Source organism: Choloepus didactylus, chromosome 11 (assembly GCF_015220235.1).
Source record: "Choloepus didactylus isolate mChoDid1 chromosome 11, mChoDid1.pri, whole genome shotgun sequence".
Taxonomy (NCBI): Eukaryota; Metazoa; Chordata; class Mammalia; order Pilosa; family Megalonychidae; genus Choloepus; species Choloepus didactylus.
In genome coordinates this window covers 9,577,359-9,595,989 of record NC_051317.1, presented here as the reverse complement: position 1 = coordinate 9,595,989, position 18,631 = coordinate 9,577,359, and the positions used below count along the sequence as shown (strand labels likewise).

Genomic DNA, 18,631 nt, shown 5'->3' with positions numbered 1-18,631 from the left:
AAAACCAGAAGAAATATCACAGTATGTTCTGCCAGTCTCATGCTTAATCCAAAGAACTTTCTGGCCTAAAAATAAAATCTTCTCTTACAACCTATAATCTCTAAGTATGAGACAAGGAAATTGGTGAGAACAGCCATTGATCCTGATAAGATCCCGACTGGGCTGAGCAAACACTGGGAGAACTCTAAGTTCAATGAGAACTGAGAAAAAATTAAATCACAGCAAGTTCTCTTTGCTCCCTCTGCCTAAAATGTGCAGAAAGCGGAGACATGGTATCCTATTACCCTTCACTTTATTTGGTTAGTAAATATGAGATTGGACAAGGGGCATTTGACACATTTGGCAGTCTGGGTCCCAAGATATGAGCTATAAGTGAAAACTGAGATCTTACTCCATCTTTATAGTCATTTTCCTTCTTGACCAAGTATTTGATTTCCTTCTGTTTGTTAGACACCAGGAAAAAAAAAGGTTAACAAGATAGAACTCCTACTCCTATGAAATGCTTCCCATCTGGTTGGAGTGAGAAACCTTTAAAAATTGGTTTCCAGGACAACCATGATGGACAATGGGAGTAGAGAATGAGTTATGTATAGAGATTATTAAAAATAAATGCTCTGCAGCTTAAGTTCCTTATAAAAGTTATATCATGAAAGGTCTCCTCTTCCACTGCCTCCCTGATAAAACTTTATAAGTACTATGGCTGAGAGACTGGAGCAAGGCAGCCAAGACTATCCAGGTTTGGACTGAATCAAGATTACGAAACTAGCTGAAGGACCCAAAGAACTATGGGAGCTTACATGCTGGGGAGCAGAGGTGCTGCAGAGCATGTCCCTGTGGCCTCACCCAAAGGTTTATAACATCTAAATAACAGAGGTCTGTGAAAACATGTACATAAAGCTTAATGTTCCATATCCTTAGGAACAGAGCATCCTAAATAACATCAGTAACGTCCTGAGGGAGTCTTGCCTTGGAGACGTGCAGTCTGGCCAGCTTCAACTTCAAGGGAACACTTTTGATTATGACAAATGTATTTTGGGCTTTAAAAGGGAAAGCCCCTCTTGGATTCCCTGAAGCCTTCGCCTGCAAGGTGGACACACTTTGTACGGCTGATGAATACCTTTCGGGGCTCCAGGGACTGGCATAGAGTGAAAGGCAACCTGGCATATTGCTTTTTTTTTTTTTTTTTTTTTTTTTTTTGGCATATTGCTTTTTAAACCCGTGGATGCTGCTGCCTGACTGGTGATGCATTCTCATTCTTTCTCTTTTTTTTTTTTTTTTTTCTATTTCTGTAATGTTTAAGCTAGTCATTTGATTCTAGTCATTTAATTTCTTTAATAGTTTCTTAATATTGCTAATACCAATAAAATTAGTTTTAAATTCTAAAGTAGAGTGAGAGCATCTATTTCTCTTGTTCAAATCTGATCCTATCAATTAAGCAAAACAGGGTAACTGTTCCGTGATGCCTGACTAAGAAACTCCAAATGACCTTTCTGCCAAGCAGCCCACATAGGCCAGGTGGCCAGCCAGGGGGCCTGCCCCACTTCCCCATGAGGTGGCCTTAACCTGAAGAGGAATGAGGGCAATTGTGCCTTGATAACAAACCAGGAAGGCTCTCTGACTGCCAGCCCCCAACCAAGTGCACCCTGTCCATGACCACTGTGTTTCTCCTCCCCATAACAGTTGAGTGAAGGAGATGGAAAAGTGATAGTGAGATAGACATGGAAACAATTAATTATGATACAACGATTTATGGAGGTACAGATTAGGGAACAATGAATTCTGCCTGGGTCTTGGAACTGGATGCTCACAGAAGACTTCTCAGGAGCCAACAGCTGAAGGAGGATATAGAGGCTGCGTTTGGCAGGTGGGTGGGAAAGGAGATCCAAGTTGAGAGCAGGCATGTGGATGGAACAGCACACAAAGGGCAGGTAGGTAGGAAGGTGCTTGGTATGTTCTGGAAAAGATCAACAATTTCATAAAACTGGAGTGTGGGTGCTGTGTGTGTGTAAATGATAGGGGGCTGGGTGAGGTAGGGGTAGAAGTGAGTAGAGAGATAAGATGAAAAGAAAATTAAATCCTGATGGGATATGGCCTTTTATGCCTTATTAAAGAGTTTAGCAGTCACAAACTGACTGACCACAGGCTGATGCAGCTCACAGTCTGCTCCCTATAAGGACTCGTTTTTAATGTCATAGATTTTAAAATATTGTGATTTTATAAAAAATCCAATTTTTTTTTTTTTAATTCAATCTGGTAACAGTCATGGGGGTGAGGAGCAGCTCCCTTCTTAGAGACCCATGGATGGAATGCAGTTTGCCTCAGGCCCCAGCTAGCCCACTTCTCTCACTTGGTTTCCTGCCAATCCCTAGAAGGTGACTTTGTTATCCCAGTGCTCAGTGGTGAAAAGACAGCAAGTGGGAGGCCCATCAGAGCACATGAGATCACATATATTCAACATGTGAACAAAGAAAGAAGGAATATCACATAAACTCTACTAATCCCAGCCAGAATTTTCGTAGTTTTAAAGTCCCTCATTGTTGCCTGTGCAATTTTTAATAGTAGATAAAATGAACCTCTGAACTCTAGTTCTCTCGCTATCAAATCCCCCTTTTCCTCTCCTTTTATAAAAAGATTTTCAAATCACAGAGCCCACATAGAAAGCCACAGATGGCATTTTTTTATTGTACCACATAATACCTTTAAATAATTCAAATCAAAGCAAGTAATGAATTTATCTATGATGGGTATCACTAATCTATGATGTTTTAAAATACGTAAATTACTAGCTTTACTCCAATTGCTTAAAGAAAAGGTATATCCTAAAATGTGCGTGTTTGGGAAGGCCTTCAGCACACCTGTTGCTGTGGTATGTACTTCTCACTTCTTGGTGATGATTAATCTTTTCCCCCAAGTCAGAGGAAAGTTGAGTTTAATGTCATCAGCACACATCATTGCTATGTGCTAAATTAAAAACAAATTAATATTTTATCCTCAGGTAACTCTTACTATAATCCAGAAAGTTTTATTGACAGAGGTTTATTAAAAGAACTAGGAGTTGGGTTATTTTAATTTAGTTTTTCTTATACTAAGGTTACTAATCAAAGGTGCTTTGAGATTCTCCAAGATTCATACCTAAGGCTCAGAAAGACATAAAGCTCCTTGAGGAACTGAGGTTCTGAAATCCTCTGAAGGAAAATACTGGCAATGGGAATTGTGAACAGATGTGTCTCATCATGCCATCATAGTGAATGAGCACAAGAGGGTAAAAATGATTAACCAGGAATAGAAGGTCTCATATTTACCAAGCACCTCCTACAAGCCAAGTAATATTTTGGGCTCTTTATATATTACCATATCTAAAATTTACAGCAAATATATGAAAGGTTACCATCCTCACTTTATAGAAGCTGAAGCCAGAGAGGTTAAGTAACATATACAAGGTCACACAGCTGCAATGGCAACTAATTTTGAACCCAAGACTTGTCTGATTCCAAAGCCTGCTTACCTTGTGACTCAAGGTAAATGCTTAAAAAGCATCACCCAGTCTTGCTGAAGGACTACTGCCAATCTCAGTATATGGAAGGACCTGAAACTAGATGCATACACTGAGGAAAGGAGGTTCCCGGGATCCCTAGAGGAAAAGAATCGTAGTTCTATTAGAGAGTGCTCCTGCAATGTCACACAAATCACACACACATACACACACACACACACACACACATCAAAATGACAGCAGTGCAATATTTATAGGAAGTTGAAAGAAGATGTGCCATTCCTCCCACAGATTTAAGCCACTTTAAAGGCAATCAAATGTTGGGCACTGGACAGACGAGGCCCCTTTAATTGGCATGGATAAATGTACAAGATGCTATTAGAAACAGCAATAAATATATTCTCTCAAACTATCAATCTTTACCAACACTCTGAATTAAACTGAATTGTGTCCTAGAGGCTGTTGGCAATCTTTTGAAAAGATATCCTTAAACTGGGGACCGTCTTTTGCCTGTTTCTTTTAATATTTCACTAAGTTTAAGGAAAAACTGGCCAAATAATTCCACCAAAGTAGCAATAACTGCACACAAATATTCTTGTATGCAAAGGAGTCAATAATACTAAAGGTTAAGAATAATGAAACTGCCAAGTAGGATGGATGCAATGGCAGCTTGAAACACCATGATAACTGAATGCGAGCAGATGAATGAGAGTTGGTGCTGCAGCGGCCAGAAAACCAAAGGGGGCTTGTTACAATATAGTCAAGACTCTAAAAGTTAAGATCAGGGCACATCAGAAAAACCCAAAGAAAAGTTTTGAAAGAGCTGATTTCTTCCTGATGGCCTCATTTCATTTATGGATTTGCACATGTGCATACCTACTTTCAAATTTGGCTACCTGCGTAGGGTGAAAGAGCAGAAAATAATTGCATCCAAAAAAGAACAAGTAACAGCAGTTATCAGAATTACAAATGGAGTCACAATTGTACTGCTGTAGATGGGCACATTTCCAGAAACTTGACACTTATTTTATGTCCATATTTCACCATTTTTCCCTGTTACAGTAGCATCTACAAGGTGCTCTTATCTTCCTGCCTAAATATTGTCTTAGATTTTAAACTCCTAGAGGCAATTATGTGTTTTACATATAATTTTGTGTTAGCTTCTGCACTTTCTTTTAAACAATAACTCATTGCTTTTATAAAATGGATTTATATTACAGTGAATTTTTCCATTATATCATTTGAATTGATTCTCATTGTCTTGTAAAGAAGAGTGGGATAGCATTATCTCAATTTTACAGATAATGCTCAAAAAGGATAAACAGTTTCCCCAGAACTAACAGCTACTCAATAGGATGGCTGAGGCAAGAAGCTGAATCTCCTGAAACAAGGATAAATGAACCCAATTTTCAGATTCATTTGTTGTCAAAGAAGTAAAACACTGCAATGATTTTCATGTAATCCTCTTAAGTCTACTCAGCCTAAATCATGGGTAAAAAAACTGAGAACCCGTGAGTAAAATCTTCATGACACGTGTTGTTTGGTTCAGATACTGTTTTAAAGGGTGGTGTAATAAACTACTAAAATAGTTTGCAGAAATATGGGTGAAATATTAACTTTGAGAAAGACATTATTTTTAATTGGTTGTATGCTGAATTTTTAATCAATATAATAATTTGTTGAACAGCTTGAAAATAAAAGCAAAGTCATGTAATTGGGCAGGTGTCACACATGGTCACAATACAAGCAGCTGACCACCGGTTTCTTACACCACTTGGTGTAAGTCATTTGAGATGGTAATCCTGTGGCTCAAACAGCCTGTCTTTAATGTCTTCTAAAAAGCATGACACTGAAATGGTTCTTAGTAAGATATAACTCCTAAAATGCCATCAAGTAAACAACTTTACAGAACAAGTTTTAAATGTATATAAATGGAATCAAAAATTCTATAATATACACTAATTACTTTCAGTAGATTATTGCCTCAATATGTCATTCACTGTTCAATGAAATGTTACAAGTTATTTTCCAAATAAAAGTAAAAAAATTTTAAAAAACTCTGTTGGAGACACACCAAGAGATACAATCCTTAAAAACACAGCCTAGACAGCAATAGTTATAAAACATTTCCAAGGAATAGACACAAGTGTTTTCTAAACATAATAAGCACAAGATTTGAGAGTCAAAAGGAATGGATGGATAAAACCTTCTTTTGTGGAGTCTTTGAACCTCAACATATACATAAACTAATAGAGTTTCTATATGAAATACTGGTGTTTAGTCTTTCCACTAGGAATAAGGAGAGGAGAATGAAGTCAGTACAAATTACTAGATCCCTGCAGGTTAGAAAGAGGATGGGGTAAATCCCATGCCTGCCTTTGTGGGGGAATTATTTTTTTTTTTATTGGGACCAACATCTACTTTGTTGGCTCTTGTCTTGGTTTTTCAGCTTGCTATGGGAAATTCCACACAATGGATTGACTTACACAATGGGAATTTATTGGATAAGAGTTTTGAGGTTACGGAAAGTCCAAAGTTGAAGTTCCAGCAAGGCCATTTTTTCCCCCAAATGTTTAACATTGTGTTGCTGGCTGCCAGCAATCCTTGGGATTCCTTGGCTTGCATCTCTGCCTCAAGTCACATAGAGCTGTCCTCTCCTTTCTTTTCCATTTACCTTTACGTCCAGCTCCTCCCTGTGGCTTTTTCTCTCTGTGTGTCTGAATATCTTCTGCTTCTAAAAAGACTTCAGGAATCTGGATTAAGACCCAAGCTCATCCAGTTGTACCAAACCTTAACTAAAATAACATCTTCAAGAGATCCTATTTACAATGAGTTCACACCCAAAGGAATGTGGCTTAAGGCCAAGAACAAATCTATAGTGGGGTACATAATTCAATCCATCATAGCTCTGTTTTCAATATTTATTAAAAAAATATTAATTGAACACAAACTATTGTAGGCATTATCTTTGACACTAAGGACACAGAAGTGAATAAGACAGTGGAATAAAGAGATTGGGGGAAAGTAAACAAATAAACAGGAATATTTCTAAGGATGTTATATTTTATGAAAAAATTAGAACAAAACATTACAGGGAGTGACCTGGGGGGAGGCAGTATTTTATTATGATATTAGCAAATACCTCTGTCATTGTCTGTTTGTCAGAGACTATTTTAAGCTCTCCCTCATATCTGAAGGATAGTTTTGCCGGATATAGGATTCTTGATTGGTGGTTTTTCTCTTTCAATATCTTAAACATATCACCCCACTTCCTTCTTGCCACCATGGTTTCTATTGAGAAATACACACATAGTCTTATCAAGCTTCCTTTGTATGTGATAGATCACTTTTCTCTTGCTGCTTTCAGGATTCTCTGTTTATCTTTGATGTCTGATAATCTGATTACCAAAATGTCTTGGTGTAGGCCTATCCAGTTCTATTCTGTTTGGGGTATGCTGTGCTTCTTGGATCTGTAATTTTATGTCTTTCCTAAGAGATGGGAAATTTTCATTGATTATTTCCTCTATTATTGCTTCTGCCCCTTTTCCCTTCTCTTCTCCTTCTGGGACACCAATGATACATAAATTCTTGCTTTTCATTTGTCCTTAAGTTCCCGGAGATGTTGCTCATATTTTTACATTCTTTTCTCTATCTGTTCTTTTGTGTGTAAGTCTTCAGTTGCCTTGTTCTCCAGTTCCTGAGTGTTTTCTTCTGCCTCTTGAGATCTGCTGTTGTATGTTTCCATTGTGTCTTTCATCTCTTGTGTTGTGCCTTTCATTTCCAAAGATTCTGCCAGTTGGTTTTTCGAACTTTCAATTTCTACCTTATGTAAGTCCTGTGTTTTCATTATACGGTTCAGCTCTTTCGCCATATCTGCCCTAAACTTTTGAATTGACTTATTATTAGTTGTCTCAATTCCTGTACATCAGTTGAGTGTAAGTTTGTTCCTTTGACTGGGCCATAACTTCATTTTTCTTAGTGTAGGTTGTAGGTTCCTGTTGTCTACGCATGGTTTCCTTGGTTCCCCTTTGCTTTTCTTTCTTAATTGCTCTTATGCATTCCTGACATTGAGCGCCAAGTATCTACCTGGAATAATGTAGCCATCTCTGAACCTCTCTTCAGAGAGGGGTCAATGCCACACAAATTATGTGGGCTAAGAACTGAGGAGAGGTACTTGCGCAAAGGGAAAAACAAAATGTGATTATCAAAAAAATGTCAATCATCAGTAGAAAATTGGGCACTGGGCAGGAAAAAACAATGTATGCCCACTACAGAGTCTATTATCCTTCAGTACATACCAAACCCTCCTAGGTTGATATAACAATTTCTCTCATTCAAGACAAAAGTAAAGAATTATTTTCTGTGGGTCTTTGGCAGGCCCATTTGATTGATCGATCTCTTAAGTTCTAGCAAAAAGAGGCTGTATTTCAGGAGATCTCCTGAACTAATCCCACTGTAGGAATTATGGTAAAGTCACCAGAAACCAAAAATGTTGCCTGGCAGTTACTGAATGGGAGAGGGAGGTGTTGGGGTGGGAGAGATTGTGGGGTGGAAAGGCAAAGAGAGTATGTCTTATATGTTCTAGTTATCTTTGTGTATTTGTTATGTCTTACTCACACTTTAAACCAGCTTCTCATTTAAGTCATTTATCCCATGGTTTACCTCTGGTCTCATCTAGGCTATCCAGAAAAAAGAAAACTCAACACCAAAGTAGATAGGAACTTCTAACCAGCTGCCCACAAAACTCTGTTTTCTGGTCTTGATGTGATCAGCCCAACTTAGGTCAGGGATCCACCTATGGTCTGCTAGATCAGTTTTCCAAAGTAGGAACAGGAATGAAATTGTTGAGGATAAAGGTCACATAACTCAAAGGGCTTCTTTTTGGAGCCATGGGCAGGGAGAGTTCCTAGAAAGCGGTTGTGGAGAAAATAGGAAATGATTGACATCTCTAATGCATTTTTATACAAAATTTAATTTTACATTTCACCCCAACAAGTACAATAGAGTAACACAAATGGAATTAAATAAGAGTGAGACTGTCAGACCCAACCAAAGTTCTATTTAAGGAAATGGTAAAGAATGAGAAAATCTGTGTATCAAGTCTAGATTTTACAAGGTAAGTTTTTATTCATTTTCAAGCAAGTTTACCAAAAATGTTTACCTTATGAATTAGCTAAATAAGGACTATAATCAGTACAATTTGAAGTTTGAAGGGATAATGAAATTAAGGAAATTTTAACTTTGACTAAATGTAAGAATCTCTAATATTAAAACATATTCATATTTATACATTTTTGAAATTCATATTTTAGTTAAATTCAAGCTGGTAGAAAACATCTATTTAAATAAAATTTCATTTCAAAATCAGCAATGCAGTATATATTGCAATCTCAATTTCTAAAGATTCATTAAAAGAAAAAGTAGCGTTTTAAAATTGTTTTAGCTACATTTTCCTTTAATTATAAATTTGTCGATATTAAAGAGATGGAAATGAACACATTTTCCATAAGATTTGAAGTATGTGATTTCAGTGTATGTTTCCTTTCAGCATTCCATTTAAAATTAACCAACTATCAAGAAAAGCCAAATGCTATTTACAATAGCACCCTCTAGAAGAGGGAAAAAAAAAACTGATTTAGTTGATTATGTAATAGTGTTTAAACAATCTAGCAGTAGAAAAGCTGCCAAATGTTTTCTATTTGTTTTTAAGACTTTATATATATACAAGTTTATACTCCTACATGGGGACAGTACTATCAATAGAATGCAATAAATAAGACCTCATTTAAATCTTGAAACTTTTCTTTACTTTGTCTATTAGTTGCAGCCATAATAAGCATCAAAACTGTTGGTACAGGGCTCCAAACCTTGCTGTATCCACGTACATTCTGAATGTTATCTTAAAAGCCAAAAGAGTAAGGAACATAAAGGTTTAAACTAAAAAAAAAAAATTCTAGAAGTTATTAAATCTAAAAATCAGTACATTTAAAAATAGGCTTTGCCTTAATAATAGGATGCTGACTATGGTAAGAAACAGCCTTAACTTTTTTTTCCCCTTGAAAATTTACTTTTCCAGTGTAGGAAACTGCCCCAAACTACTTTTAAAGTTATGTACACGGATATTTCAGAGAATGCAGTAGACTTGTGGGTCCTGAAAGAGTTAGCATTTTTCTTCTTTGGTATTTTGACTCAACTCTAGGACAAATGAACCTGAACCCAAGTTAAGAGCTTTGAGTACTTCCCAGCTGTTTCTGAAGGTGCCTCCAGGGCTTACTTGGCCTATATAAGATTTAGCAAATACTTAAGTTTGGTGCTAAATTACAGAAAGTAGGGAGAAAAGGTTGACTAAAATCAGATAACCTAACATCTGCCTGGAGAGTGATGAAGAAATATTTATTATGATCTAGGGACAGAAAAGAAAGTGGTAAGATGAGTTTGCAATACCAAGGAAGAGAAGAACCTTCAAGATGAAGGGCAAAGGGTAGAAGTGAAAGGTCATCAGTGGGCAATTTGGATAAGGTTTCTAATCAGCCATTGCAGATCATCCCAAATTACAAACCTGGAAAAGCTCCCCTTCTTGAGAGAGAGAGTTCCTCTGTTTAAAATATGCTCCAGAATTCTTAGACTGACAATGTTGGGAGTCCCTTGGGTATAGTCCTCTTTTATTTCCCCTCTATATTCTGACTTCAATCATATGCCTTCAATTAATTTATATACCTTCATGACTCCCAAGTTTTTATCTTCAGTCTAGACCTCTCCTCTGAGCTCCACCTACCTATTAACACATCAGCCATCTAACTATAAAACCTCTAATACAGAACCCTTGATCATCCAGCAAAATCTGTTCCTCCCCAGTTTTTCCTATCTCAATAAATGACACCACAGTAAATGATAACACTGTCTACTTCTATTTCCCCTGTCAATAACTTAGTCTAAGCAACCATCCTGTCTTGTCTGGACAACTGTATCTCTCACCCCAAATGACCTTCTGCAACTCTTGTCCTCCTATCATCCGTTCCCCATACTGCAGCCAGGGTAATTTTTTTTTCTTTCAAAGAAGAATGTTTGATCATGTCATACTCCTAAGTAAAGTCTTCACATGGTTTACTTTGGCTCTTAGAATCTAGCCTCAAATTCTTAATATGGCCCAAAGGCCCAGCACAATCTGTTCCCTTCCAACACCACTTCTTCTCCCTCTCCCAAAACTCCAGACACACCATTGCCTTGAATATGCAAAGTCTCATCTGAGGGCAGGGCCTTGGCACACATTCTTTTACAACCCTAACCCCCTAACACCTTCACAGGGTAACTTCTATTACCTCTCAGAACATAACCTAAATGTCACTGTCTCTGTCAAGCTTTCTCCATGTTCTTGACTGGGTTACATGTCTCTCTTAGTTGTTTCTTCTCATTCCTCTATGCTGTAAATATTGGATTCTTTTTGCATTTTTGTTTACTGTCAGTTTCCCCCTAACTAAACAGAGCTTCAAGAGAGGCAGGGGCAATGTCTGTGTTGTTCTCTACTGAAAATTCAGCAGCTAGCATAGCGCCTCACATATAGTAGGGACGCAATAAATATCGTATGTTTGGAGAACTGATTAATGAATGAACCAAGTATATTAAAAAGCCATCAAGACCATCTAGAGCTAAAGCCATCAAGACCATCTAGAGCTATCAGGTAAATGGTCCCATGAGTTTAGCTTCCTTTTGAACGTTAAATGTCCTTATGTCTCTAAAATGTTGATTATCAAGGCCAAAATCCTAACACATAATCCTTAAACAAAGTGATAGCAAAATCAATTCGCTTGATATAGGTCACTGGACCATTGTGTTTATAATTTTTCTTTTTCTAACAACTGAGCAATTTTCATGTCAGAAACATAAAAGTAAGAAAATGGCAGTAGGAATAATAATGTTATATGGCACATGGACACTCTCTACATCCCCACCACCACCATACACACAAGACTGTATGTTTTTATTATATTTTTCTGAAGTTCTGGGAACAAAGTAAAGTACAGAGAAGAAAAAGAAATTTAGACCTAGAGATGTGTTTATTTCCCAGCAGCTAAAACAAATACCACTTGTTTTGTATTTGGTATTGGCTTAACAACAGAAACTACTGGCTCACAGTTTCTGAGGGTAGAAAGCTTGCTTCCTCTTTGGGTTGATACCTTCTGGCTGGCTGGCAATCTTTGTGGCGATGCATATGACAATGTCTTCTTCTTCCTCCTATAGGTTCCATTCCAGCTTCTGGATGCTTTCTTTGGGGTCTCTCTCCATGGGATGTTCACCCTGCTTATAAATCCAGTAATCCAGGTTAAAGCCCAATCTGATTTAGTAAGGCCACACCTTAACTGAAACAACATCTTGAAGAGCTCTTATTTACAATGGGTCCAGACCCACCAAAATGTGGACCAAGATCAAGAGAATGCCAAACTGGGGTACACAATTCAATCCACATCAAGATGCAATAGAACTTTCTCAGAGTCCAAGGGAAAGAATTTTAGATAAAAAGTTAGGCATTTACAAGGGCTCTCTTAAATGATGATCCATGGTCTCTAGCATTGCTTCTCTGTAAATCTTTCCCTCTTTTCTCTCTCCTCAACATCCCTTCAAAGTGCAAATCTCTATCCTCATTTGGAAGACTCACTCATTCTTGTCACAGGATACACTACTGTCCCCAGCCAGGGCTCTCAGTGAGACAAAATTAAGTACGCCTGTACATTTTCTGAAGCTTGATTATTTATTCTAGAAAAAAGGCCACAGGCAGCTCCAGCAAAACACTCCAGAGTGAAAGAGAGAGAGTTGATACTCTGTCTAGTTTATTTTGAGGGTCACCACCAGCATGAGACGAAAGTATGCCCCTTCATATTTTCAGCTGTCAGAACACATGCAAACACACACATATGTGCAAACACGTTACAAAGGAAAGCAATTTTTCCCAATGTAAATTAATCTGCAAAAGTTTACCCTGCTCATAGTGCTGATAACATTTTACATTTTCATGCAGGTAAGTTTCCCTTTGCTATATTCATTCTCTTGTGCTCACCAAATCAGCTTCTAGCTTTTCATGGGAGATAACACTGCAGATACAAGCAACATAGGTATCTGCCTCATATCACCACTCTTAGACACAAATCAACTTGAAAAAAATATTGGGAATTATCACTTGTTTGTTTGTTTTTCCTTTTACCTTCATCCAAATTCCTCCTACCCTCACTCCCTAATGACTAGTAAGGAAGATGGGGTGTAATTCCAGTTATATATACATATACACATACACACACACACATATACACATATATATGTATATATACACACTATGAATATATACATATATAATGTATATTTACATATTCAAATTTTGATATTCTAAAATAAAATGTACCTTGCTATAAATGGAAAGCTATTTTCCAAATGCAACTTTGAAGATGGATATTTAGACTAGGCTCATACTGCAGTCACTGGTTTCCTGAAAGGTGACCTTCACCCTCAACTACATTTGTCAGCATTCAATTTCTCAGTATCTTAAAGAGATAATAGCTGCAAATTGTCCTGACCTATGCAACTGGCAGCTCCTTTAAAGCAAGTTACACAATTTGCTTTCTCTCATTTTGAATCAGAAATGTGTGTGTGTGTGTGTGTGTGTGTGTGTGTGTGTGTGTGTGTATTCTTCTTTAACAATTATTTTACATTTTCAAAACCCAAGTTTGGAATTGAAAACTTTGAATTCATATGTGCAGAAGAATCCAAGAGCCATCATGGTTAAATATATTAAAGTCACTCTTACTGACACATAATTTTGTGTTTCTTATCAACCTCATTACTTTTGAAATAACTTGAAATGCTATCACATTTGATTGTATTTTATCATTTGTCATTGCAATTTCACACCACATCTGAAATAACATTTTTTTCAAAGAATTATCATATCCCTCACTTCAATAGAGCCTCACAGTCACTGTGAGAGTGGTAGGTGGGGTAGATAATACTAGCCACAGTTGAGAGCAGGAGAAATGGAAACTCAAAGAAATTAGAGAGGGACCACTGTTAATATCTATCTATCTTGAGCTCTTGTACAATTATTTCCCAAGAGGTCTCTTGTACTGCATCATCATAGATTCAACATTTAATAGCTTTATGCATTGATTCCAAAAATCCTATCCTTAATTTCCCTCATTTACCTAGGTTCCTAGCTTTTGATTCCAAATGTCTCGTGTCCATTTCATGCTATGTAATTGGCCAAAACTTCAAAGTGAACTGGATATCCCCTTCCACTAATTATTTTTCTCCTTCACTAGTGCCTGTTGCCATCATGTCAGTTGCATACTCTGATTTAAGAACCATCCAATTTTGAAGGATTCTTTCATCCCTTTCCAAAAAAAAATTTGTCTGGTGTTACAACACTCCTTTCCTCAGAAATCTTAATGAAATCCCTATTTCCTACCACGAAAGACAGCAATTTTGGCCATGCCTTTAGTGTCCTATTTTATAAGAGCCTTGAATCACCTTCCTTATCTACCAACATCATTTTCAATTGCTACTCATCCCTTGATCTTTGTTCTACTCAATTTGCTCACTTTATTGTTTTGTAAACCCACCAGGATCATTCTTGAATGTCTGCTTTCCACTCTGTTTTTTACACTCACCGGCAATATTTTCTACAAGAGTCAGCTATTTCTATTCTCTCCTTCTGTGACTACAAAACTTCATGTCTATTATGCAAAATGCAATTATTCAAAATTTTAGTATGTGCATTAATTGTTTTCTGGAGATGTTATCATCTTTACACTGCTCAAAGACTACACAGATACAGACAAGGATGAATTCTATATCCTCTCCCAAGTACCTTAGACGAGAAATTGGATGAACTCAAACTACATGGTAAGAGTAGTTCTGGACTAGGAATCAGAAAGATTAGTCTACTAGTTAGTTATATGATTTTGTACAGCCCACAACATTCTAGATCTCAAGACCTCTATCTACAAACAAAAGAATATTAGAGTAGGGAAAAATCTCCCAAAACTCAATCATTCACTTTACCTACTGAATCATTTCAATGAACATGTAAGTGAAGACATCACTGTTCTGGTTTGCTAGAGCTGCTGTTATGCAAATGGACTGGCTTTTATAAAGGGGATTTATTAGGTAAAAAAATTACAGTTATAAGGCCATAAAAGTGTCCAAACTAAGGCATCAACACGAGGACACCTTCACTGAAGAAAGGTCGATGGCATCAATAACACCTCTGTCAGCTGGGAAGGCATGTGGCTGGCAGCTGGGAAGGCATGTGGCTGGCATGTGGCTGGTCCTTTGCTCCCAGGTTGTGTTTCAAAATGGCTTTCTCCAAAATGTCTCTAGGCTTCTGTCTTTGCTCCTGTCTCTCTGCTCCTGTGCATTCTTGCTTCTTTCTCCCAGAGTGTTTCTCTCTAAGCATCTAGGGGTCCTCTCTTAGCTTCTCCAGGGCAAACTCTGGGCTTCATCTCTTAGCTTAGCATCAGCAAACATCCTTCTCTCTGCATCTCCAAGCCTCTCCAAGCATCATCGTGTGTGTCGGCTCTTAGCTTTCCTCAAAGGACTTCAATGATCTAATCAAGACCCCCCCTGAATGCGCAGGGTCTGCACCTCCATGGAAATGATATAATCACAGGTCTCACCCACATTTGGGTGAGTCAGATCTCACGGAAGCAATCAGTAGGCTCCACCCAAGATTGGATTAAAAGATCATGACTCTTCTGGAGTCCATAACAGCTTCAAACCAGCACAAATACCATCACCTAGTCCCCACATCACTCTCCACCTACCACATCATTTTTCTGATCCCCTGCAGGCAAGACAGCTCAAAAACATAATACATACATAAACAACCAAACATTTCCATACTTTCTAGATGCATTTCATCACTTCCATATTTCTCCTCCAGCCATTCTAATCAAGCTTTTGGTTTCTTACATGCCAGTAAACTATGCTTGTCAAGGTAATAAATCATCTCCATCATGCCAAATACAATGATCAATTCTCAGTTCACATTTTCCTGAACCTATTAGCAGCATTTAACACAGTTCATTACTACATTCTTCTAGAAACACATTCTTATCCTGGCTTCTTGGATACCACACTAGCATGTGATTTTCTCCTATCTTATTGGCCGTTCCTTCTTAGTCCTCTGTGCTGGTTTCTCTTTCTCCTAACTTTTAAATGTTAGCATCCTCCAGACTCAATCTTCACCCTGTTTCTCTTTTCAATCTACACTGACTCACTAGATTATTTTATTATATTCAACTATACATTTACCATCAAACATATATCCACTTGCAGCTTTCATTTAAACTCCAGATTTATATATTCTACCTCTTATTAAACATCACTACTTACATATCTAAAAGGCATTGTAACTTTAACTTACCCAAAACAAAAGCCTTTAACAAAACCAGCCCCCTTTAAAGTCTGCAAATCACCTTTTCCCTTATGCTTCCCCTTCTCAACTAAGCGGCAACATTCCTCACTCAGCAGCTCAGAACAAAAACCTTAGAGATATTTTTTATTCCTCTCTTTTTTTCACACAACACATCCAATCCATTAGCAAATCCTGTTGAGTAAATTTTTAAAACCTCCTGAATTCATTTATTTCTCATCACCTCCATCACAACAACCCTAGTAGAAGTAAGGATATTCCTGGTGTAAAATTATGATTATACAAAGTTTTCAAAGGTGCTCACTTAGCACAGGCATATGGCTGAATGAGAAAATGGGGTATCCGTAAGATATGGAAAACATGCTCCTTCTAAAGGCACATGGCTTGGCAGTACATGCCTTTGCAAAGATTAAAAAAATACTCATCCTCCCCTGACTGACCATGGCCCTGTCCCAGAGCACACTTAAAGAGCAGAGCTCCCTACTTGATCCTCAATGTGCATGACTGTACAATCCACCACTGTCTCTCATACAGAACCCTGAAATCACCTCCTATTCATCTCCTCACATCAGCTCATGTCCTCCTACTTCAGTTCTCCATAAAGCTTCCAACATGACATTTCTTCATTCTAAGGCAGATTTTGGCACTTGCCTACTCAAAGATCTGCAATGGCTTCCCATCATACTCAGAACGCAATGCAGAATCCTTACAATGTCTAACAAAGTCAATAGGATCTCAACCTTTCTCTTCCTTGACCTCATTTTCCTACATTTCCTGACATACTCACTCTTGACTGCCATATGGCTTGCTTGCTATTTCTAGAGAACACCACATTCATCCTGCCTGAGGCCTTTACAGATGCTGCTCCTTTTACCTGTAATCACCTTCCACCAGATCTCTGCATATATCTCTCCCTCATTCCAGCACCTTCTAAGAAGAGATACTGTGGGTCCAGTTCCAGACTACCAAATAAAGTGAATGTTGTAATAAAGTGAGTCACAGGAACTTTTTGATTTCCCAATGCATATAAAAGTTATATTTACACTATATTGTGGTCTTTTATGTGTGCAATAGCACTGTGTCTAAAAAACAATGTACATACCTTAATTAAAATGTGGCACGGAGACTTGCTGTTGGAAATATAGCCTATAGACTTGCTCCCTGCAGGGCTGCCACAAAGCTTCAATTTATAAAAAATGCAATATCTGTGAAGCACAATAAAGCGAAGCACAATAAAATGAGATATGCCTGTACTATCTAAAATAGGGAAAATGAACAAACTTTCTCTTTCTATCCTCTTACCCTGCTTTTCACTGAATGTATTATAGCATGATGTATTTTATACTTACATCTTTATTTGTTTATTTTTTTCCAACTCTAAATTGTAGGTTCCTATAAGGGAAGTTATCTATCTTGTTGATCACTTTATCCTCCAGTTTCTAGAACAGAGCCTGGCACTAATAGACAATCAAAATTTGTTGAATGAAAGAATGAATGATACACGCCATATTTATAGACCACCTTTACTGTTGTCTGCTAACATTATTTTATTTAAACTGAATACATTTCTACTTAAAAAGCCATATTTTAAATGGAAAATGTTTAAAGTAATTAAAAGTAGCATTTGCCACATTTGGTATGTAATCACACAAAATATACTGAAAACAAAAGAATATCATTGCATTCTAGTTAGTTACTCTTTTGGCAAAAGACTCTGAGTCTAGGTCGCTCTCTTTTATTAAAAAAGGGACATTATTTGTTGTTTACGAGGTCATAAGTACACACCAGCCCCAAATGCTAGCTTTACAAGAGAAACCTCAAAAGAGAACAACTCTTTCACTTATGAGATTCAAAGCTATTGAATGCCGTGACCTTGTACTATTTACAATTATCACACATCATCAGTAGTACACTTTTCACACACTGGGATGCCTTGCACGAGATGTTAAGCCAGCCCTTCACACATCTCGGATTCTAAAACTCTATTCAGGGTAAAAGCAGCCTGCTCAGGTTCAGGCAAGTGATCATGGCAGACCAAAGCTTGAAAGCAAATTTTCTGACCCTAGCCCACAGTTCTATCCTCTCAATTAACTAGCTTCCCAATTTGATAGCAAAAATAGAGCAACCAATTTTTACAAGACTTCAACCTGGCTTTGGCCTGCCTAAGATAATCAGATATTCCAAATCTTTGGCCATGAATTTCACTCACAGCTTACCCAAGGGTCAAACTAAGGTCTGGGAGGATAACAAATTTCACAACCTTAATGTCGAGTCAATACATCATGGGGCTCTTTTTTTTTAGGAGCTTACATAATCAGCATAGGTGAAATGAAGTTGATGTCCAGCCTAAATGATAGAAACAGCTGCTTCTGCCATCACTTAATATGGAACATATTTTCCCACACTGATGAGAAGAAGGCCAGCAGCTGAAGAAGCTATAGGTGAAAAGGGTTCTACATTTAAGAATACACTGAATATAAAATGCCCCCAAACATCTTCCAAATCAAAACACATTTTCCTTGATCATTTGGTACACACACACACACACACACACACACACATACACATATATATACATAGGGTTATATTATAAACCCAATTACCTAATGATTGCCCAGCAGCTGACATTTTCATTCCTGCTCTTATGAAATAAATTTCCAGATTCAAAACCAAAGCTTCTGACAATCTCAGGTCTACTAAACATTGGTTCACTGCAAATA

The 18,631-nt window shown here is 37.5% G+C and overlaps 1 long non-coding RNA gene across 1 annotated transcript in view; it reads right to left on the bottom strand.

The window, feature by feature from the left end:
* Nucleotides 1-18,631, bottom strand: part of LOC119506455 — a 119,328-nt gene that overhangs the window by 34,992 nt on the left and 65,705 nt on the right. Inside the window, exon 2 of the long non-coding RNA XR_005211002.1 lies at nt 3,506-3,631. This is a non-coding gene — a long non-coding RNA (uncharacterized LOC119506455). The remainder of the gene's footprint in view (nt 1-3,505; nt 3,632-18,631) is intronic.